The sequence below is a fragment of the Balaenoptera physalus genome (assembly GCF_965194825.1).
Source record: "Balaenoptera physalus genome assembly, chromosome: Y".
NCBI classification, from domain to species: domain Eukaryota; kingdom Metazoa; phylum Chordata; class Mammalia; order Artiodactyla; family Balaenopteridae; genus Balaenoptera; species Balaenoptera physalus.
Window position 1 is genome coordinate 24,512,501 of NC_138904.1, and position 20,344 is coordinate 24,532,844.

General features: G+C 37.7%; 1 pseudogene across 1 annotated transcript in view; it reads right to left on the reverse strand.

Annotated features, from left to right (window-relative positions):
• LOC309653408 (heat shock transcription factor, Y-linked pseudogene) overlaps nucleotides 1-16,972 on the reverse strand; it is a 39,779-nt pseudogene extending 22,807 nt beyond the window's left edge. Inside the window, exon 1 of the transcript in view lies at nucleotides 16,919-16,972. The product of the transcript in view is annotated as a heat shock transcription factor, Y-linked pseudogene (transcript). The remainder of the gene's footprint in view (nucleotides 1-16,918) is intronic.
• Between the last annotated feature and the right edge of the window lie 3,372 nt (nucleotides 16,973-20,344).

The following is a 20,344-nucleotide window of genomic DNA, read 5'->3' on the forward strand; positions in this document are numbered from 1 at the left end:
TGGAGGTCTCTGAGAGACTTTTGCCATTTGGTATTATGTGGAGCTGGGCTGTCTCTTGTGGACCAGTGTCCTGAAGTTGGCTCTCCCGCCTCAGAGGCACAGCCCTGATGCCTGGCTGGAGCACCATGAGCCCTTCATCCACATGGCTCAGAGTAAAAGGGAGAAAAAATAGAAAGAAAGAAAGAGGATAAAATATAATAAAATAAAATAAAGCTATTATAAAGCAAAGCTCTAAAGACAAAATGTCACCCAGAAGCATACACATATACACTCACAAAAAAAGGAAAAGGGGACAAATTAATATATCCTCCTCCCAAAGTCCACCTCCTGAATTTGGGATGATTCATTGTCTATTCAGGTATTCAACAGACGCAGGCACATCAAGTTGTTTGTGGAGTTTTAATCCACTGCTTCTGAGTCTGCTGGGAGAGATTTCCCTTTCTCTTCTTTGTTTGCACAGCTACCGGGGTTCAGCTTTGGATGTGTACCCGCCTCTGCATGTAGGTCGCCTGAGGTTGTCTGTTCCTCACCCAGACAGAACGGGGTTAAAGGAGCAGCTGCTTTGGGGGCTCTGGCTCACTCAGGCGTGGGGGAGGGAAGGATAAGGATGCGGGGCTAGCCTGTGGCAGCTGAGGCCAGCGTGATGTTGCACCAGCCCGAGGCGTGCCATGCATTCTCCCGGGGAAGTTGTCCCCAGATCACGGGAGCCTGGCCTCGGTAAGCTTCACCGCCTCCCGGGAGGGGCAGTGTGGATAGTGACCTGTGCTCGCACACAGGCTTTTTGGTGGCAGCAGCAGCAGCCTTAGCGTCTCATGCCCATCTCTGGGGTCTGTACTGATAGCCGCGGCTCACGCCTGTCTCTGGAGTTCATTTAGGCGGCGCTCTGAATCCCCTCTCCTTGCACGCCGCAAAACAAAGAGGCAAGAAAAAGTCTCTTGCCTCTTCAGCAGCTGCAGACTTTTTCCCAGACTCCCTCCCGGCTAGCTGTGGTGTGCTAACCCCTTCAGGCTGTGTTCATGCTGCCAATCCCAGTCCTTTCCCTGCGATCCAACCAAAGTCCGAACCTCAGCTCCCAGCCCCCACCCACCCTGGTGGGTGAGCAGACAAGCCTCTCGGGCTGGTGAGTGCTGCTCGGCACCAATCCTCCATGTGAGAATCTCTCCACTTTTCCCTCCACACCCCTGTGGCTGAACTCTCCTCCGTGGCTCCAAAGCTTCCCCCCTCTGCCACACGCAGTCTCCACCTGTGAAGGGGCTTCCTAGTGTAGGGAAACCTTTCCTCCTTCACGGCTCCCTCCCAATGGTGCAGGTCCCGTCCCTATTCTTTTGTCTCTTTTATTTCTTTTTTCTTTAACCTTAATGCACAGAAGATTCCAAAGTCCTGTGTTACCACTAGTTAAACAACAGGATAATGTCTTGTTAAAAAGCACCCTGAGATAAATAATTCCTTACAATCACTGATAATCAAGCTTCCAATATTATGACGAATTAGGAGGTTGAATCTCATTCTTGTCACATAACTTAAAATGAATCAGAAAATAATTTTAAATACTTGTTTTGCACAAAACTGGAAACTATACCAAGAAGTCCAGCTGCCTTATTAGGTCTTCTGTTAATAAATGTTTCAAAAGCTTCTTTCATAACAACAATAAACAATAAACTTCCCATTATTCAGAAAAGAGTTTTCAATAATAAAGTGAATCTTATCTTTAAATCCAGAAGTGTTTGCACCATTGTCTTCTCCTTCACTGAATTAATAACTATGTTGCTACCAAATTTCTGAAAAATAAAATTTCTTGAGCTTATTATTATCATACAGTAAGTAAAATCACCATAAGTTTAGTAGAGAATTTAACTTCAATTATAAGAAAATGCCAGAATATCAATTATATACTAAGCCTCAAATCAAAAATGTATCATAAGATAAAAATGAAGTACAATGGAATTGAAGCCAATGGAACTAAATGTAAACCAACTGAGTATCTGGGTGGAGAATGATTTAGAAACCAACAACCAAGGTCATCATGATATCCAGTGTAAATATTAGGGATAAATAAGCAAAGAAACCTGTAAGTAGAAAAATGAGTTAATTGCTAACATGAGTAAAAAATTCAAAAGGAAAAATTAATTATGTTTTTACATGGTACTGAAATGACTCTGAATTACATACACATAACAAAATAATACTATTACATTCAAGAATTAAGATGAAAGCAGAAGCAAGAAAAACTACAATCCTGCAGTCTGTGGAACAAAAACCACATTTACAGAAAGATAAACAAGATGAAAAGGCAGAGGGCTATATACCAGATGAAGGAACAAGAAAAAAACCCAGAAAAACAACTAAATGAAGTAGGAATAGGCAACCTTCCAGAAAAATAATTCAGAATAATATAGTGAAGATGATCCAGGACCTCGGAATAAGAATGGAGGTAAAGATTGAGAAGATGCAAGAAATGATTAACAAAGACCTAGAAGAATTAAAGAACAAACGAACAGAGATGGCCAATACAATAACTGAAATGAAAACTACACTAGAAGGAATCAATAGCAGAATAACTGAGGCAGAAGAATGGATAAGTGATGTGGAAGATAAAATAGTGGAAATAACAATTGCAGAGTAGAATAAAGAGAAAAGAATGAAAAGAATTGAGGACAGTCTAAGAGACCTCTGGGACAACATTAAACGCACCAACATTCGAATTATAGGAGTCCCAGAAGAAGAAGAGAAAAAGAAAAGGACTGAGAAAATATTTGAAGAGATTATAGTTGAAAACTTCCCTAATATGGGAAAGGAAAGAGTTAATCAAGTCAAGGAAGCACAGAGAGTCCCATACACGATAAACCCAAGGAGAAACATGCCAAGAAACATATTAATCTAACTATTAAAACTCAAATACATAGAAAACATATTAAAAACAGCAAGGGAAAAGCACCATATACCATTAAATGTAATCCCCTTAAGTTAACAGCTGACCTTTGAGCAGAAATTCTGCAAAAAAGTAAGGAGTGGCAGGACAAATTGAAAAGGATGAAAGGTATAAACTTACAAGAAGTTGTAACTGTACCCAGGAAGAATCTCATTGAGATTGGATGGATAAACTAAAATTTTTACAGACAAACAAGAGATAAGACAATTCAGCACCACCAAACCAGCTTTATAACAAATGGTAAAGGAACTTCTCTAGGCAGGAAACACAAAGGAAGCAAAAGTCCTTCAATAACAAATAAAAACAATTAACAAAATGGTAACAGGAACATACATATCGATAATTACCTTAGAAGTAAATGGATTAAATGCTCCAACCAACACACATAGTCTGGCTGAAGGGATACAAAAACAAGACCTTTTTATATGCTGTCTAGAAGAAACCCACTTTAGACCTAGGGGTACATACACAGTGAAAGTGAGGGGATGGAAAAAGACTTCCCATGCAAATGGAAATCAAAGGAAACCTGGAGTAGCAATTCTCATATCTGACGAAATAGACTTTAAGATAAAGACTATTACAAGAAACAAAGAAAGACACTACATACTGATCAAGGGATCAAACCAAAACGATGATATAGCAAATGCAAATACTTATGAACCCAACATTGGAGCACGTCAATACATAACGTATATCCTAACAACCATAAAATGGGAAATTGACAGTAACACAATAATAGTAGGCGACATTAACACCCCACTTTCACCAATGGACTGATCATCTAAAATGAAAATAAATAAGGAAACATAAGCTTTAACTGACAAATTGAAAAAGAGGGGCTTAATTAATATTTATATGACATTCCTTTGCAAAACAACAGAAAGTACTTTCTTCTCAAGTGCTCAAGGAACATTCTCCAGGATATATCATATATAGGGTCACAAAGAAAGCCTTAGTAAATTTAAGAAAATTGAATTGGTATCAGGTATATTTTGTGACAACAGTGCTAGGAAACTAGATATGAATTTAAAAAACTGTAAAAAGTACAAACACATGGAAGCTAAACAAAATGCTGTTAAATAATCAAGAAATCACTGAAGAAAACAAAGATGAAATCACAAAATAACTGGAAAAAGATGACAATGAAAATACGACCACCAAACGTATGAGAGGCAGCAAAAGCAGTTCTAACGGGGAAGATTATAGCAATAAAATCCTACATCAAGAAACAAGAAATCCCTCAAATAAACAACCTAGTGTTACACCTAAAGCAATTAGAGAAAAAAGAACAAACAACAAACAAAACAAAAAAAAACGATTAGCAGGAGGAAAGAAATTATAAAGATCAGATCAGAAATAAATGAAAAAGAATGGAGAAAACAAGAGCAAAGATCAGTAAACCTAAAAAGAAGATCTTTAAGAAGATGAATATACTTGATAAACCATTAGCCAGACTTATTAAGAAAAAAAAATGGAGAAGATGCAAACCAACAGAATTAGAAATGAAAAAGGGGAAGTAACAACTGACACTGCAGAAATACAAAGGTTCATGAGAGATGACTACAAACAACTTTTGCCAATTAACTGGACAACTCGGAAGAAATGGACAAATTCTATGAAAAGCACAACCTTCCGAGACTGAACCAGGATAAAACAGAAGCTATAAACAGATTAATCATAAGCACTGAAATTGAAATTGTGACTAAAAATTTTCAACAAACAGAAGCCTAAAACCAGATGGTTTCACAGGCGAATTCCATCAAACATTTAGAGAAGAGCTAACACCTATCCTTCTCAGACTCTTCCAAAATATAGCAGAGTGAGGAACACTCCCAAACTCATTCAACAAGGCCACCATCACCCTGATACCAAAAGCAGACAAAGAGTCACAAAAAAAGAAAACTACAGGCCAATATCACTGATGAACTTAGATGTCAAAATCTCAAAAATAAATACTAGCAAATACAATCCAACAGCACATTAAGGGGATGATACACCATGATCAAGTGGGAGTTATCGCAGGAATGCAGGATTTTTCAATATATGCAAATCAATGAAGGTGATAAAACATACTAACAAATTGAAGGAGAAAAACCATATGATCATCTCAATAAATGCAGAAAAATCTTTTGGCAACATTCAAAAATCATTTTTGATTAACACTCTCCAGAAGGTTGGAATAGAGTAAGTCTACCTCAACATAGTAAGGGCCATATATGACAGACCCACAGCCAAATTTGTTCCCAATGGTGAAATACTGAAACCACTTCCCTTAAGATCAGGAAAAAGACAAGTTTGTGCACTGTTACCAAAATTATTCAACATCGTTTTGGAAGTTTTAGCCACAGCAATCAGAGAAGTAAAATGAATCGAAATTGGAAAAGAAGAAGTAAAACTGTCACTGTTTACAGATGACATGATACTATTCATAGAGTATTCTAAAGATGCTACCAGGGCTTCCCTGGTGGCGCAGTGGGCTTCCCTGGTGGCGCAGTGGTTGGGAGACTGCCTGCTAATGCAGGGGACACGGGTTTGGGCCCTGGTCTGGGAGGATCCCACATGCCGCGGAGCAACTAAGCCCGTGAGCCACAACTATTGAGCCTGCGCGTCTGGAGCCTGTGCTCCACAGCAAGAGAGGCCGCGATAGTGAGAGGCCCGTGCACTGCGATGAAGAGTGGCCCCCGCTTGCTGCAACTGGAGAATGCCCTAGCACAGAAACGAAGACCCAACATAGCAATCAATCAATCAATAAAAATAAATAAATCTTTAAAAAAAAAACACACATCCTTATAAAAAAAAAAAAGATGCTACCAGAAAACTACTAGAACTAATCAATGAATTTGGTACACAGTGACAGGATACAAAGTTAATGCACAAAAATCTTTTGCATTACTATGAACTAATGATGGAAAATCTGAAAGAGAAATTAAGGAAACACTCTCATTTACCTTTGTTCCAAAAAGAATCACATACTTGGGAGTAAACTTACCTAAGGAAACAAAATACCTGTGTGAAGAAAACCATGACACACTGACGAAAGGAATTAAAGGTGATACAAAGAGTTGGAGAGATATACCATGATTTTGGACTGGAAGAAATAACATTGCAAAAGTGACTACGCTACACAAAGCAATCTACATGTTCATTGCAATCCCTCTCAAACTACCAATGGTATTTTTCACAGTAGTAGAACAAAATATTTCACCATTTATACGGAAACACAAAAGAACCTACCTGAAGAGCCAAAGGAATCTTGAGAAAGAAAAACAGAGCTGGAGGAATCAGGTTCCCTGACTTCAGACTATCATAAAAATCTATAATAATAAAGATGGTATGCTACTTGCACACAAACAGAAGTGTAGATCAATGAAGCAGGACAGTAAGCCACGGATAAACCCACACTCCTTTATATTTGATAAAGGAGGCAAGAGTATACAATGGAGAAAAGATAGCCTCTTCAATAAGTGGTTCTGGGAAACCTGCACAGCTACATGTAAAAGAATGAAATTACAACATTTCTTAACTCCATACACAAAAATAAACTCCAAATCGATTAACACCTAAATGTAAGACCAGACACGTTAAAACTCTTAGAATAAAATAAAGGCAGAACACTCTGTGACATAAATCACACAAAGACCCTTTGGGACCCACCTCCTAGAGAACTGGAAATAAAAACAAAAAGAAACAAATGGGACCTAGTGAAACTGAAAAGCTTTTGCACAGCAAAGGAAATGAACATCAGGATGAAAAGACAACACTCAGAATGGGAGGAAATATTGGCAAACGAAGCAACTGACAAAGGATTACTCTCCATTGAGCTCATGCAACTCAATATCAGAAAAACAAACAACCCAATCCAAAAATGGACAGAAGACCGAAAAAGATATTCCTCCAAAGCAGATATACAATTTGCCAACAAACACATTAAACAATGTTCCACCTCACTAATCATTAGAGAAATGCAAATCAAAACTACAATGAGGGAAGAGCTTCAAGATGGCCAAAGAGTAAGAGGTGGAGATCACCTTCCTCCCCACAGATATATCAGAAATACAACTGCACGAGGAACTGCTCCTATAAAACAACCACTTAACGCTGGCAGAAGACCTCAGACCTCCCAAAAGGCAAGAAACTCCCCCACGTACTTGGGTAGGGCAAAAGCAAAAAGAAACAACAGAGACTAAAGAATAGGGATGGGACCTGCATCAGTGGGAATGAACTGTGAAGAAGGAAATGTTTCCCCACACTAGGAAGCCCCTTCGCAAGAGGAGACTGTGTGTTACGGAGGGGGGAAGCTTCGGAGCCACGGAGGAGAGCCCAGCAACTGGAGTGCGGAAGGCAAAGTGGAGAGATTCCCGCACAGAGGAGCTGTGCTGATCAGAACTCCGCAGACTGAGAGTCTTGTCTGCTCACCTAACGGGGAAGGCGGGGGCTGGGAGCTGAGGCTGCAGGTTCAGTTGGATACCACGGTGAGGACTGGGGCTGGTGGCATGAACAGAGCCTGAAGGGGAATAGTGTGCCACGGCCAGCTGAGAGGGAGACCGTGAAAAGTCCTGGAACTGCCTAAGAAGCATGAGAATTTTTCTTCCCTCTTTGTTTACTGGTGCGCGAGGAGAGGGGATTAAGAGCGTCACCTAAAGGAGCTCCAGAGATGGGCGTGAGCCACGGCTATCAGTGCAGACATCAGAGACTGGCATGAGATGCTAAGGCTGCTGCTGCCGCCACCAAGAAGCCTGTGAGCAAAGCCAGGTCACTATCCACACCGCCCCTCCTGGGGGCCTCTGCAGCCCGACACTGATAGGGTCCCACGAACCAGGGACAACTCCTCTGGGAGGACGCACCGTGCACCTCAGGCCACTGCAAATTCACGCTGGGCTCTACTGCTGCAGGCTGGCCCCACATCCGCCCCCCTCCCTCCCCCCGGACTGAGTGAAACAGAGCCCCAGAATCAGCTGCTCCTTTAACCCCATCCTGTATGAGAAAAAAACAGAGACCCTCAGGGAACCTACACGCAAAGGAGGGTCCAAAATCAAAGCTGAGCCCCGGGAGCTGTGCGAACAAAAAAGAGAAAGGGAAATCTCTCCCAGCTGCCTCAGGTAAAGCAGATTAAATCTCCACATTCAACGTGAAGTACCCTGCATTGGTGGAAGATCTGAATACACAATGAATCATCCCAAAATTGAGGAGGTGGACTTTGGGAGAAAAATATATTATTTTTTCCAATTTTTCTCTTTTTGTGAGTGTGTATGTGTATGCTTTGTTTGTGATTTTGTCTGTATAGCTTAGCTTTCACCATTTGTGCTAGGGTTCTGTCAGTGTATTTTGGTTTTTTTTTACTTTTAAAAAAATTTTATAAATATTTTCTATTTTAATAACTTTATTTTATTTTCTTTCACTTTATTTTGTTTAGTTATCCTCTTTCTTTGTTTCTTTCTCTTTTTTCTCCCTTTTATTCTGAGCCATGTGGATGAAAGTCTCTTGGTGCTCCAGCCAGGAGTCAGTGCTGTGCCTCTGAAGTGGGAGAGCCAACTTCAGGACACTGGTCCACAGGAGACCTGACAGCTCCACATAATATCAAATGGAGAAAATCTCCCAGAGATTTCCATCTCAACGCCAAGTCCTACCTTCACTCAATGACCAGCAAGCTACAGTGCCGGACACCGTATGCCAAACAATGAGGAAGACATGAACACAGCCACTTCCATTATCAGAGAGGATGCCTTAAATCATAGTAAGGCCACAGACACCTAACAAAACACCACCAGACGTGGAAGTGCCCAGCAGAAAGACAAGATACAGCCTCATCCACCAGAGCACAGGCACACCTCTCCTCCTCCAAGAAGCCTACACAACCCACTGAACAAACTTAGCCACTGGGGGCAGACACCAAAAACAATGATAACTACGAACATGCAGCCTGTGAAAAGGAGACCCCAAGCACAGTAAGTTAAGCAAAATGAGGAGACAGAAAAATGCACAGCAGATGAAGGAGCAAGGTCAAAACACACCAGACCTAACAAATGAAGAGGAAATAGGCAGTCTACCTGAAAAATTATTCAGAATAATGATAGGAAAGACGATCCAAAATCTTGGAAATAAGACAGAGAAAATATAAGAAACGTTTCAAAAGGAACTAGAAGAACTAAAGAGCAAACAAACAATAATGAAGAACACAAGAAATGAAATTAAAAATTCTCTAGAAGGGATCATTAGCTGAAAAACTGAGGCGGAAGAATGGATAAGTGACCTAGAAGATAACATAGCTCAAATAGCTACTGCAGAGCAGAAAAAAGAAAAACGAATGGAAGGAACTGAGGACAGCCTCAGAGACATCAGGAACAACATTAAATGCACCAACATTCGAATTATATGGTTCCCTGAAAAAGAAGAGAAAAAGAAAGGGACTGAGAATATATTCGTAAAGATTATAGTTGAAAACTTCTCTAATATGGGAAAGGAAATAGTTAATCAAGTTCAGGAAGCACAGAGAGTCCCATACAGAATAAGTCCAAGGAGAAACATGCCAAGACACATATTCATCAAACTATCAAAAATTAAATACGAAGAAAAGATATTAAAAGCAGCAAGGGAAAAACAACAAATACCATACAAGGGAATCCCCATAAAGTTAACAGCTGATCATTCAACAGAAATTCTGCAAGACAGTAGGGTGTGGCAGGACATATTTAAAGGAATGAAAGACAAAAACTTACAAGCAATGTTACTGTATTCAGCACGAATCTCATTGAGATTGAATGGAGAAACTAAAAATTTACAGACAAACGAGACGTAGGAGAATTCAGCACCACCAAACCAGCTTTATAACAAATGGCAAAGGAACTTCTCTAGAGAGGAAACACAAAGGAAGGAAAAGACCTTCAATAACAAATAAAAACAATTAACAAAATGGTAACAGGAACATACATATTGATAATTACCTTAAATGTAAATGAATTAAATGTTCCAACCAACACACATAGCCTGGCTAAAGGGATAACAAAAACAAGACCGTTATATATGCTGTCTAGAAGAGACCCACTTTAGACCTAGGGACACCTACAAACTGAAAGTCAGGGGATGGAAAAAGACTTTCCATGCAAATGGAAATCAAAGGAAACCTGGAGTAGCAATTCTCATATCTGACGAAATAGACTTTAAGATAAAGACTATTACAAGAAACAAAGAAGGACACTACATACTGATCAAGGGATCAAACCAAAAAGATGATATAACAAATGCAAATACTTATGAACCCAACATTGGAGCACTTCAATACATAACGTATATCCTAACAACCATAAAACGGGAAATTGACAGTAACACAATAATAGTAAGGGACATTAACACCCCACTTTCACCAATGTACAGATCATCCAAAGTGAAAATAAATAAGGAAACTGAAGCTTTACATGACACCATAGACCAGATAATTTTAATTGATATTTATAGGACATTCCATCCAAAAACAGCACATTACACGTTCTTCTCAAATGCGTAAGGAACATTCTACAGGATAGATCACATCTTGGGTCACAAATCAAGCCTCAGTAAATTTAAGAAAATTGAATTCATATCAAGCATCTTTTCTGACCACAACGTTATCAGATTAGAAATGAATTACAGGGAAGAAAACGTGAAAAGCACAAACACATGGAGGCTAAACAATATGTTACTAAATAACCAAGAGATCACTGAAGAAATCAAAGAGGAAATCAAAACAGGCCTAGAGACAAATGACAATGAAAACACAACGATCCAAAACCTATGGGATGCAGCAAAAGCAGTTCTAAGAGGGGAGTTTATAGCTATACAAGCTTACCTAAAGAAACAAGAAAAATCTCAAGTAAACAATCTAACCTTACTCCTAAAGAACTAGAGAAAGAAGAAAAAACAAAACCCAAAGTTAGCAGAAGGAAAGAAATCATAAACATCAGAGTGGAAATAAATGAAATAGAAACAAAGAAGACAGTAGCAAAGATCAATAAAACAAAAAGCTGGTTCTTTGAGAAGATAAACAAAATTGATCAACCATTAGCCAGACTCATCAAAAAAAGAGGGAGAGGACTCAAATCAATCAAATTAGAAATGAAAAAGGAGAAGTCACAGCAGACACCTCAGAAATACAAAGCATCCTAAGAGACTACTACAAGCAACTTTATGCCAGTAAAATGGACGACCTGGAAGAAATGCACAAATTATTAGAAAGGTATAACCTTCTAAGACTGAACCAGGAAGAAACAGAAAACATGAGCAGACCAATGACAAGTAATGAAATTGAAACTGTGATTTAAAATCTGCCAACAAACAAAATTCCAGGACCAGATGGTTTCACAGGTGAATTCTATCAAATATTTAGAGAAGAGCTAACACCCATCCTTCTTAAACTATTCCAAAAAATTGCAGAAGAAGGAACATTCCCAAACTCATTCTATGAGGTAACCATCACCCTGATACCAAAATCAGACAAAGACACTACAAAAAAAGAAAATTACAGACCAATATCACTGATGAATACAGATGCAAAATTCCTCAACAAAATACTAGCAAACACAATGCAACAACACATTAAAAAGATCATACATCACGATCAAGTGGGATTTATCCCAGGGATGCAAGGATTCTTCAATATACGCAAATCAATCATTGTGATACACCATATTAACAAATTGAAGAATAAAAACTATATGATCATCTCATTAGATGCAGAAAAATCTTTTGATAATATTCAACACCCATTTATGATAAAAACTCTCCAGAAATTGGACATAGAGGGAAACTACCTCAACATAATAAAGGCCATATACAACAAACCCACAACAAACATCATTCTCAAAGGTGAAAAACTGAAAACATTTCCTCTAAGATCAGGAATGAGACAAGGATGTCCACTCTCACCTGTATTATTCAACGTAGTTTTGGAAGGCCTAGCCACAGCAATCAGAGAAGAAAAAGAAATAAAAGTAATACAAATTGGTAAAGAAAAAGTAAAACTGTCACTGTTTGCAGATAACATGATACTATACATAAAGAATCCTAAAGATGCCACCAGAAAACTACTAGAGCTAATCAATGAATTTGGTAAAGTAGCAGGATACAAAATGAATGCACAGAAATCTCTTGCATTCCTATACACTAATGATGAAAAATCTGAAAGCGAGATTATAGAAACACTCCCATTTACCATTGCAACAAAAAGAATAAAATACCTAGGAATAAACCTACCTAGGGAGACAAAAGACCTGTATGCAGAAAACTCTAAGACACTGATAAAAGAAGTTAAAGATGATACCAACATATGGAGAGATATACCATGTTCTTGGATTGGAAAAATCAATATTGTGAAAATGACTATACTACTCAAAGCAATCTACAGATTCAATGCACTCCCTAGCAAATTACCAATGGCATTTTTTTCGAAACTAGAACAAATTATCGTAAAATTTGTATGGAGACACAGAAGACCTGGAATAGCCAAAGCAGTCTTGAGGGAAAAAAACAGAGCTGGAGGAATCAGACTCCCTGACTTCTGACTATATTACAAAGCTACAGTAATCAAGACAATATGGTACTGGCACAAAAACAGAAACATAGATCAATGGAACAAGATAGAAAACCCAGAGATAAACCCACGTACCTATGGTCAACTAATCTATGATAAAGGAGACAAAGGTATACAATGGAGAAAAGACAGTCTTTTCAATAAGTGGTGCTGGGAAAATTTGACAGGTACATGTAAAAGAATGAAATTAGAATACTCCCTAACACCATACACAAAAATAAACTTAAAATGGATTAGAGACCTAAATGTAAGACTGGACACTATAAAACTCTTAGAAGAACACATAGGAAGAACACTCTTTGACATAAATCAAAGCAAGATATTTTTTGATCCACCTCCTAGAGTAATGGAAATAAAAACAAAAATAAACAAATGGGACCTAATGAAACTTCAGAGCTTTTGCACAGCAAAGGAAACCATAAAGAAGACGAAAAGACAACCCTCAGAAGGGGAGAAAATATTTGCAAATGAATCAACGGACAAAAGATTAATCTCCAAAATATATAAACAGCCCATTCAGCTCAATATTAAAGAAACAAACAACCCAATCTAAAAATGAGCAGAAGACCTAAATAGACATTTCTCCAAAGAAGACATACAGATGGACAAGAAGCACATGAAAAGATGCTCAACATCACTAATTATTAGAGAAATGCAAATCAAAACTACAATGAGGTATCACCTCACACCAGTTAGAATGGGCATCATCAGAAAACCTACAAACAACAAATGCTGTAGAGGGTGTGGAGAAAAGGGAACCCTCTTGCACTGTTGGTGGGAATCTAAATTGATAGAGCCACTATGGGGAACAATATGGAAGTTCCTTTAAAAACTAAAAATAGAATTACCATATGACCCAGCAATCCTACTACTGGGCATATACCCAGAGAAAACCGTAATTCAAAATGACACATGCACCCCAATGTTCATTGCAGCACTATTCACTATAGCCAGGTCATGGAAGCAACCTAAATGCCCATCGACAGATGAATAGATAAAGAAGTTGTGGTACATATATACAATGGAATATTACTCAGCCATAAAAAGGAACGAAATTGAGTCATTTGTTGAGATGTGGATGGATCTAGAGACTGTTGTACAGAGTGAAGTAAGTCAGAAAGAGAAAAACAAGTATCGTATATTAACACATACATGTGGAACCTAGAAAAATGGTACAGATGAACCAGTTTTCAGGGCAGAAGTTGAGACACAGATGTAGAGAACAAACATATGGACACCAAGGGGGGGAAACCATGGTGGAGTGGGGATGGTGGTGTGCTGAATTGGGCGATTGCGATTGACATGTATACAGTGATGTGTATAAAATTGATGACTGATTTAAAAAAAAAGAAAAGAAAAGAAAGGAAACAATACCAAAATTAAACCAAAAGAATTTAGATGAGAAAAGTACAACAAAAGAAAGACTAGAGAATCAGAAATGGAAGTCTATGATGCCTAAAGAATAAATCAAAAAAGGACCATAAGCATATTACATTCACAGAGATAAATACTAGAAGAAAGTATCTGAAAAAATACGAAACTTGAAAGGTTTAGCAAAAGTGCAAAAGGGAACCCTATACTCCATTTCATTGCATTAAAGCAATGAGTAAGTTATCAGTATAAATTTTTTGAATTCTAGAATCCAATCAGAAACTTAAAAACACCAGGTTAACGGTGAACGAAACTGAAATTAAAATATGAGAACATCCTGATATTTCTTAATTACCATCTCCCTCTCAACGGGTCAAATAGTATTAAAAGCAGTAAGGGAGAAGGAATTCACATACAATGGATGCTCACTAATGTTAAAAGCCATCAGAAACTATGGAAGTAAAAAAATTTTGGTAGAGAAAACTGTATCTAAAATTCTATATCCAGCAAAACCATTCTTCAAAAGGAAGGAAAATTAAGAAATAACCAGATAAAGAAACTGTGAGAGTGTTCTTTGCTAGTAGATCTGTCCTACAAGAAATACTCCAGGGGTCTTTGGGGTTTAAATAAAAGGAAAAAGACAGTATGTAATTTGAAGCTATATGGAAAAAAACAAACCACTAGTAAATATATTTACATAGGTAAATATAAAGTTGAATATACTTTGCAGTTTATAACTCCTTTTATCATATATGTTTTAAGAAATGATGCATTAAACAATAAATATAAATATAAATCTATATTAGTGGACACATATGTATAAAGATGTTAATGTGTGACTAAAACATAAAAGAAGAAAAATGTTTTAAACAGAAGCAGAACTTTTATATAAGTTGTACCTAACTTGTTATTAATTCATACTGTACTTTTATAAACTGAACACATAAATTGCAATGTGGAAGTTAACCACTAAAAAAAAAATTTAAAATATACAGAAAACAACATGAGGCAGGAACCCAAGGAGTACACTATAAAACAAAGAAAATAAACCACAAAAGACGACAGGAATGAAAAAGAAACAGAGGAACAATAAACATATAAAACATATAAAAAATGAATAGTAAAATAGCAGAAGTCTTTTCAGTAATTACTTTAAGTCTACATGGAATAAACTATCCAACTGAAAGGCAGAGATTGGCAGAATAAATTTAAAAAAAAACAGGATCCACCTCTTTGAACTCACTTTTGATCCAGTGACACAAATAATTATAACCAAAAGAGTATTATAGTGGCTAACCCATCAGACAAAGTAATCTTTGTTACAAGAGAAAAATAAAGCACTAAATATTTAAAAGAGACAATTCACCAAGAAGATATAACAATTATAAACATGGACACCTAAAAATAGAACCTTTAAAAATATGAAGCAAAAAGTAACAAAAATGAGGGTAGAATGAGACCATTCTGTACTAACAGTTGAATATTTCAATAGCCAACTTTAAATTATCAATAGAACAAGTAGACAGTGATAAACAGAAAATGTGAACAGCATTATAAACTATAATATATATAAACTCTCCACTCAACAATATCAGAATACCTATTTTCCTTAAATGTCCTTGAAACGTTGCCAGGATGGATTATATTTTAGGTCACAATACTAAGCTCAATAATCTTCAAAAGTCTGAAATCATTTAAAGTATATTATCTGAGCAAAATGGAAAGAAATGAGAAGTATTTTCAGAAAAAAATCAGCTAGAAAATCACAAATATGTAAAAATCAACACACTCAAACAGGCAATGGGTCAAAGAAAAAAATCACATGGAGAATTTTAAACTGCTTAGATACAAATGAAAATGAAAACAATACACAAAAAGATAAAATGACACGAGTAGGGTCAAAGGGGAATTTACAGTTGTACAAAAGATGATCTCAAATCAAAAATCTAACTTCACAACACAACACATAGATAAGAATAAACCAAAGAAAAGCTAGCCCATAAAGGAAATAGAAAAGATCAGACAGGAAACACAGAAAATGCAGACAACAGAAAAATCCAAAGAATCAATGAAACCAAATGTGTCATAGACCAAGAAAACTGACAAATAAGAGTGACATAAGCACGACTGAAATATGTGGTCCAACGCTGTAGTATCCATACTCAAAAATATGGATTAGCAACCATCCACAGGTAAGACTGCCTTTGTGAAATCCCAAAAACCCCTGACATGGGGCTGAAGATCCCCTCGGGGCAAAACAAATTGAAAAATGACCCATTAGAATGATAAAACCAGCAATCTCACACTGATTGCATCACCTGTTCCCCAGACCCACAAGGCACAAACTGAGAGGGTTACCTGGGACTACAGCTTCTCCAGTGGAAAAAAAAAAAGAGAGACTGAAGACAGACATCTAGCTTTCTCAATGTTCCAAGGTATCCCCAGGAAGACACTTCTTTCTGCCTCCTCACTGTTGTGATGTCAGTGGCACTGCATCCCTGCCAGCAATGTTGTCCAGTCAGAAACCCAGCCAGCACTTCCACCCAAGCACAGAAACTAGCTGGTGGCTCCACAGGAGCAGAAACAAGGATCGGCAGTTCTGCACAGCTCAGGTCACAAACCAGTGGTCTAACCCTGGTGGGGAAGCCCAGCCTGTAGCTCACCTGGGCAAAATTTTGCCACTAGCCCCACACAAACAGGAAGCCTGACCACACAGCACAGCCTCTGCCCTTACACAATCACAAAACCCAGCTGGTAACCCCAGCCTGTCCACCTGATTTGGAAGTCAGGCTAGCAACTTTGCCCAAGCATAGACAGCAGCCCCATCCCAGACTATCCAAGTGCAGGGCAGAACCTGCAGTGGTACCACCAAACCAAGCAACATAGCTTGAGGTCCCATCCAACCAAAAGCAGTTGTAAGTCCCGTCTGACTACAGATCCCAACCAGTGGTCTTCCTATACATGGAGCCCAGTATGCAGTACCATCCAACCAAACAATCTAGCAAGTAGCACTACCTAACAAAGGACCCACACAATGTTCTGCCCAGGAAGCCTACCCAGCAGGCCAGCTGGAACAGACGGTCAGTGGTCCTGCCCTGCTTCACATCCATGCTGCAGCCTCACTTGACTTCAGATTGTGGGAAGTGACCTTATTCAATCAGAGACCCAAGCAGTAAGCCCTGTCCACCCATGGACACTACCAGCCAGCCTGTCCAGAAACGCAGCCTGGACTGACTGGTGATGTTCTCTCTCTGCAAACTTGTAAACTCTGGAAGACATAACCACGTATTCCAATATGCAGGCATCATGCAAGGATAAAAGGATCAGAAGAAATCAGGGACACACAACAGCACAAAATAAAATTAATAAAGCTACAATAGCCACTGTAAAGAAAGGGAGAACTATGAACTGACTGTAGAAGAATTCAGAATAATCTTCCTGGAGTGTTCAGTGAACAAGAAGAAAACATAGTAAACAAATCTAGGAAAAATTACATGAGCAACGTAAGATGTTCAACACAATACAGAAACATTAAAAAAAACGAAGAAACAGAATTCCTGAAACTGAAGAATATAATATCTGATATGAAAAATTCATTAGAGAGCTTCACTACAGAGTCAATCAAGCATAAGAAAGAATCACTGAACTCAAGACCAGTCATTTGAAATCAATTCAAAAGAGTAAAAAATAAGTTTCAGAATACAAATTCAACATACACAAATCAGTTGCATTCTATATACAAACAATGAATTATCTGAAAAGGAAATAAAGAAAACAATCCCATTTACAATAGCATCAAAACAAATACTTAGGAATAAATGCAACTTAGGAGGTAAAAATCTACACACTGGAAATAATGACATTAGTGAAAGAAATTGAAGACACAAATATGGATGTATTGCTCTGAATACATTCATCACTCCCCACTGAAAACACGGTACCCATTGAGTACTCATTCCCTTTATTTCCCCCCTGGAGCCCTTGGCAACTACTAACCTACTTTGTACAATGTGCAAATGTACACAAATAACTGGAAAACTACCTTGTGTTCATAGATTGGAAGAATTAATATTATTAACATGTTCATACTACACAGCCATATGTAGATTTAATTGGCTCCTTATTGAAATTCAAATGGCATTTTTCACAGAAACAGAAAGAACAATATTAATGTTCATATGGAATTACAAAAACCCTGAGACCCCACACAATCCTGATGAAGAACAAAAGTGCAGGTATTACACTTTCTGATTTCAAACCATATTACAAAGAAACAGTAATCAAAACAGTATACTAGTGGCATAAAAAAACACAAGTATGTCAATGGAGCAGAAATAAGACCCCATAAATAAAACCACCCATACACAATCAACTAATAGAAGACATGAAACCATAAAAATCCTAGCTGGGTTTGGGGGTAATGGGAAGATGCTAGTCAAAACAATGAGCAATTATACACTATCACTGAGATAATCCAAATAATAAGGACTCATTTCAAAAAGCATGACATCTACCAAACTAAAAAAAAAAAAAAAGAGATGAAAATACCTGTAACAAGTAAAAAGACTAAATCAGTTATGAAAAACCTCCAAGCAAAGAAAAGCACAGAACCAGATGGCTTTACCAGCAAAATCCATTGAAGATTTAAAGAAAACTTTAAAGAAAATTTAAAGAAAACCAATGTTTCTTAAACTCTTTCAACAAATAGAAGAAAAGGGAACGTAGTGCTGGTAACAATAAAATATGGTGCAGCTCTTTGGAAAAGTTTGATGAATGCACAACTACACTATGATGCAGCAATTCCCCTACTTAGAGTATGATCCCATTCAATTTCTGAGTGTTACTAAAAAGAACTAAAAACAGGAATTCAAAAAAAAAAAAAAGCCTTACATGTAATTTTCGTACCAGAACTCTTAATAATACCCAAAAGAAAAGGTGAAAACCAAAGGTGAGAACAATCCAAGCATGCGTCTTCTGAAAATGGGTAAACAAAATGTGGCAGAGACACAGAATGGAGTATTGTTCAACCACTAAAAAGAATGAAAGATCAGGCTAAGTGAAAGAATTAAGGAACAAAAGACCATGCAGTTTATGACTCTATTTATAGTAAATTTCCACAAGAGACAAACCGATATACAAAGAAAGTAGATTAATAGTTGCCAAGGGCTCCAGGGAGAAAATAAAGGGAATGAGTACTTAATGGGTACCATGTTTTCTGTGGTGAGTGATGAATGTATTGAGAGCAAAATAGTGATTATGTTTGTGCAACTCAGTACCCATTAACTCATTCATTTTGTCTTCTCTTCTCAGCCCTTAGCATCTACTAATCTATTGTCTATCTGTCTGCCTGTTGGTTTGTTTGTATGCATGTATATAATGATTGTCACTGAATTGCACACTTTGAAATAGTTAAAATGATAAATTTTATGCTCTTTGTGTTTACCACTTAGAAATGAATTAATTGGTTTATTATTGATTAAAAAACATTGAGCGGAAAGCTTGTGGGTACCTCCTTTCCTCTTCCTCAGGATATGAAATTCTCCACTCCTCTCTGCTTCTTTGAGACAATTTGTCTTTGACCGCGTCTATCAATGACAAATTGTCACTGTTAATTAAATAATAAAAACGTGAGGGGGGAAATGAAATGTGACGTGGGAAAAAAATAAGATGTTACACAAATAAATAATGTTCTCATACTTCCTACCCCAAAAAGCAAGTATTACTTGGATTCAAAAGCTGCTAGAGGGCTTCCCTGGTGGCGCAGTGGTTGAGAGTCCGCCTGCCAATGCAGGGGACATGGGTTCGAGCCCTGGTCTGGGAAGATCCCACATGCCACGGAGCAACTGGGCCCGTGAGCCACAATTGCTGAGCCTGCATGTCTGGAGCTTGTGCTCCACAACAAGAGAGGCCGCGATAGTGAGAGGCCCTCGCACCGCGACGAAGAGTAGCCCCCACTTGCCACAACTAGAGAAAGCCCTCGCACAAAAACAAAGACCAACACAGCCATAAATTTTTTTTAAAAAAAGCTGCTAGACACAGAGAAGAAAAATGAGTTGAATAAATGTTTGGGATATAGATACCTCACAAATTTCAAGTTAATAAACCGTTCTTAAAGGAAAAAACAAAAACTTTTAAATAGAAAATGTGCTATATATTATTAAAGAAGAAAAATAAAGCATAAGTAATCTAAATTGATTTTAATGACAGCTTGTCTGTATTAATACCTTTATATAATTAATCCAGCATTGGAGAAGAACTTGCACTCTACATTCTACCCTACTAAACAGTTGGTAGAGCAAAGACAAATCCTCAATTCGATTTTCATCAAGAAGAGTGCTTGATCGTGAATACTAGTAACATGAAAGGAAAATTAGCAATACAAATATCTAATTCAAGATATATGTTAAATAATTCACTAAACTGAAATTATTACGTTAAGAAATTTCTTCTGGATAAAAAGTAGTAAAAACTTGACATTTACA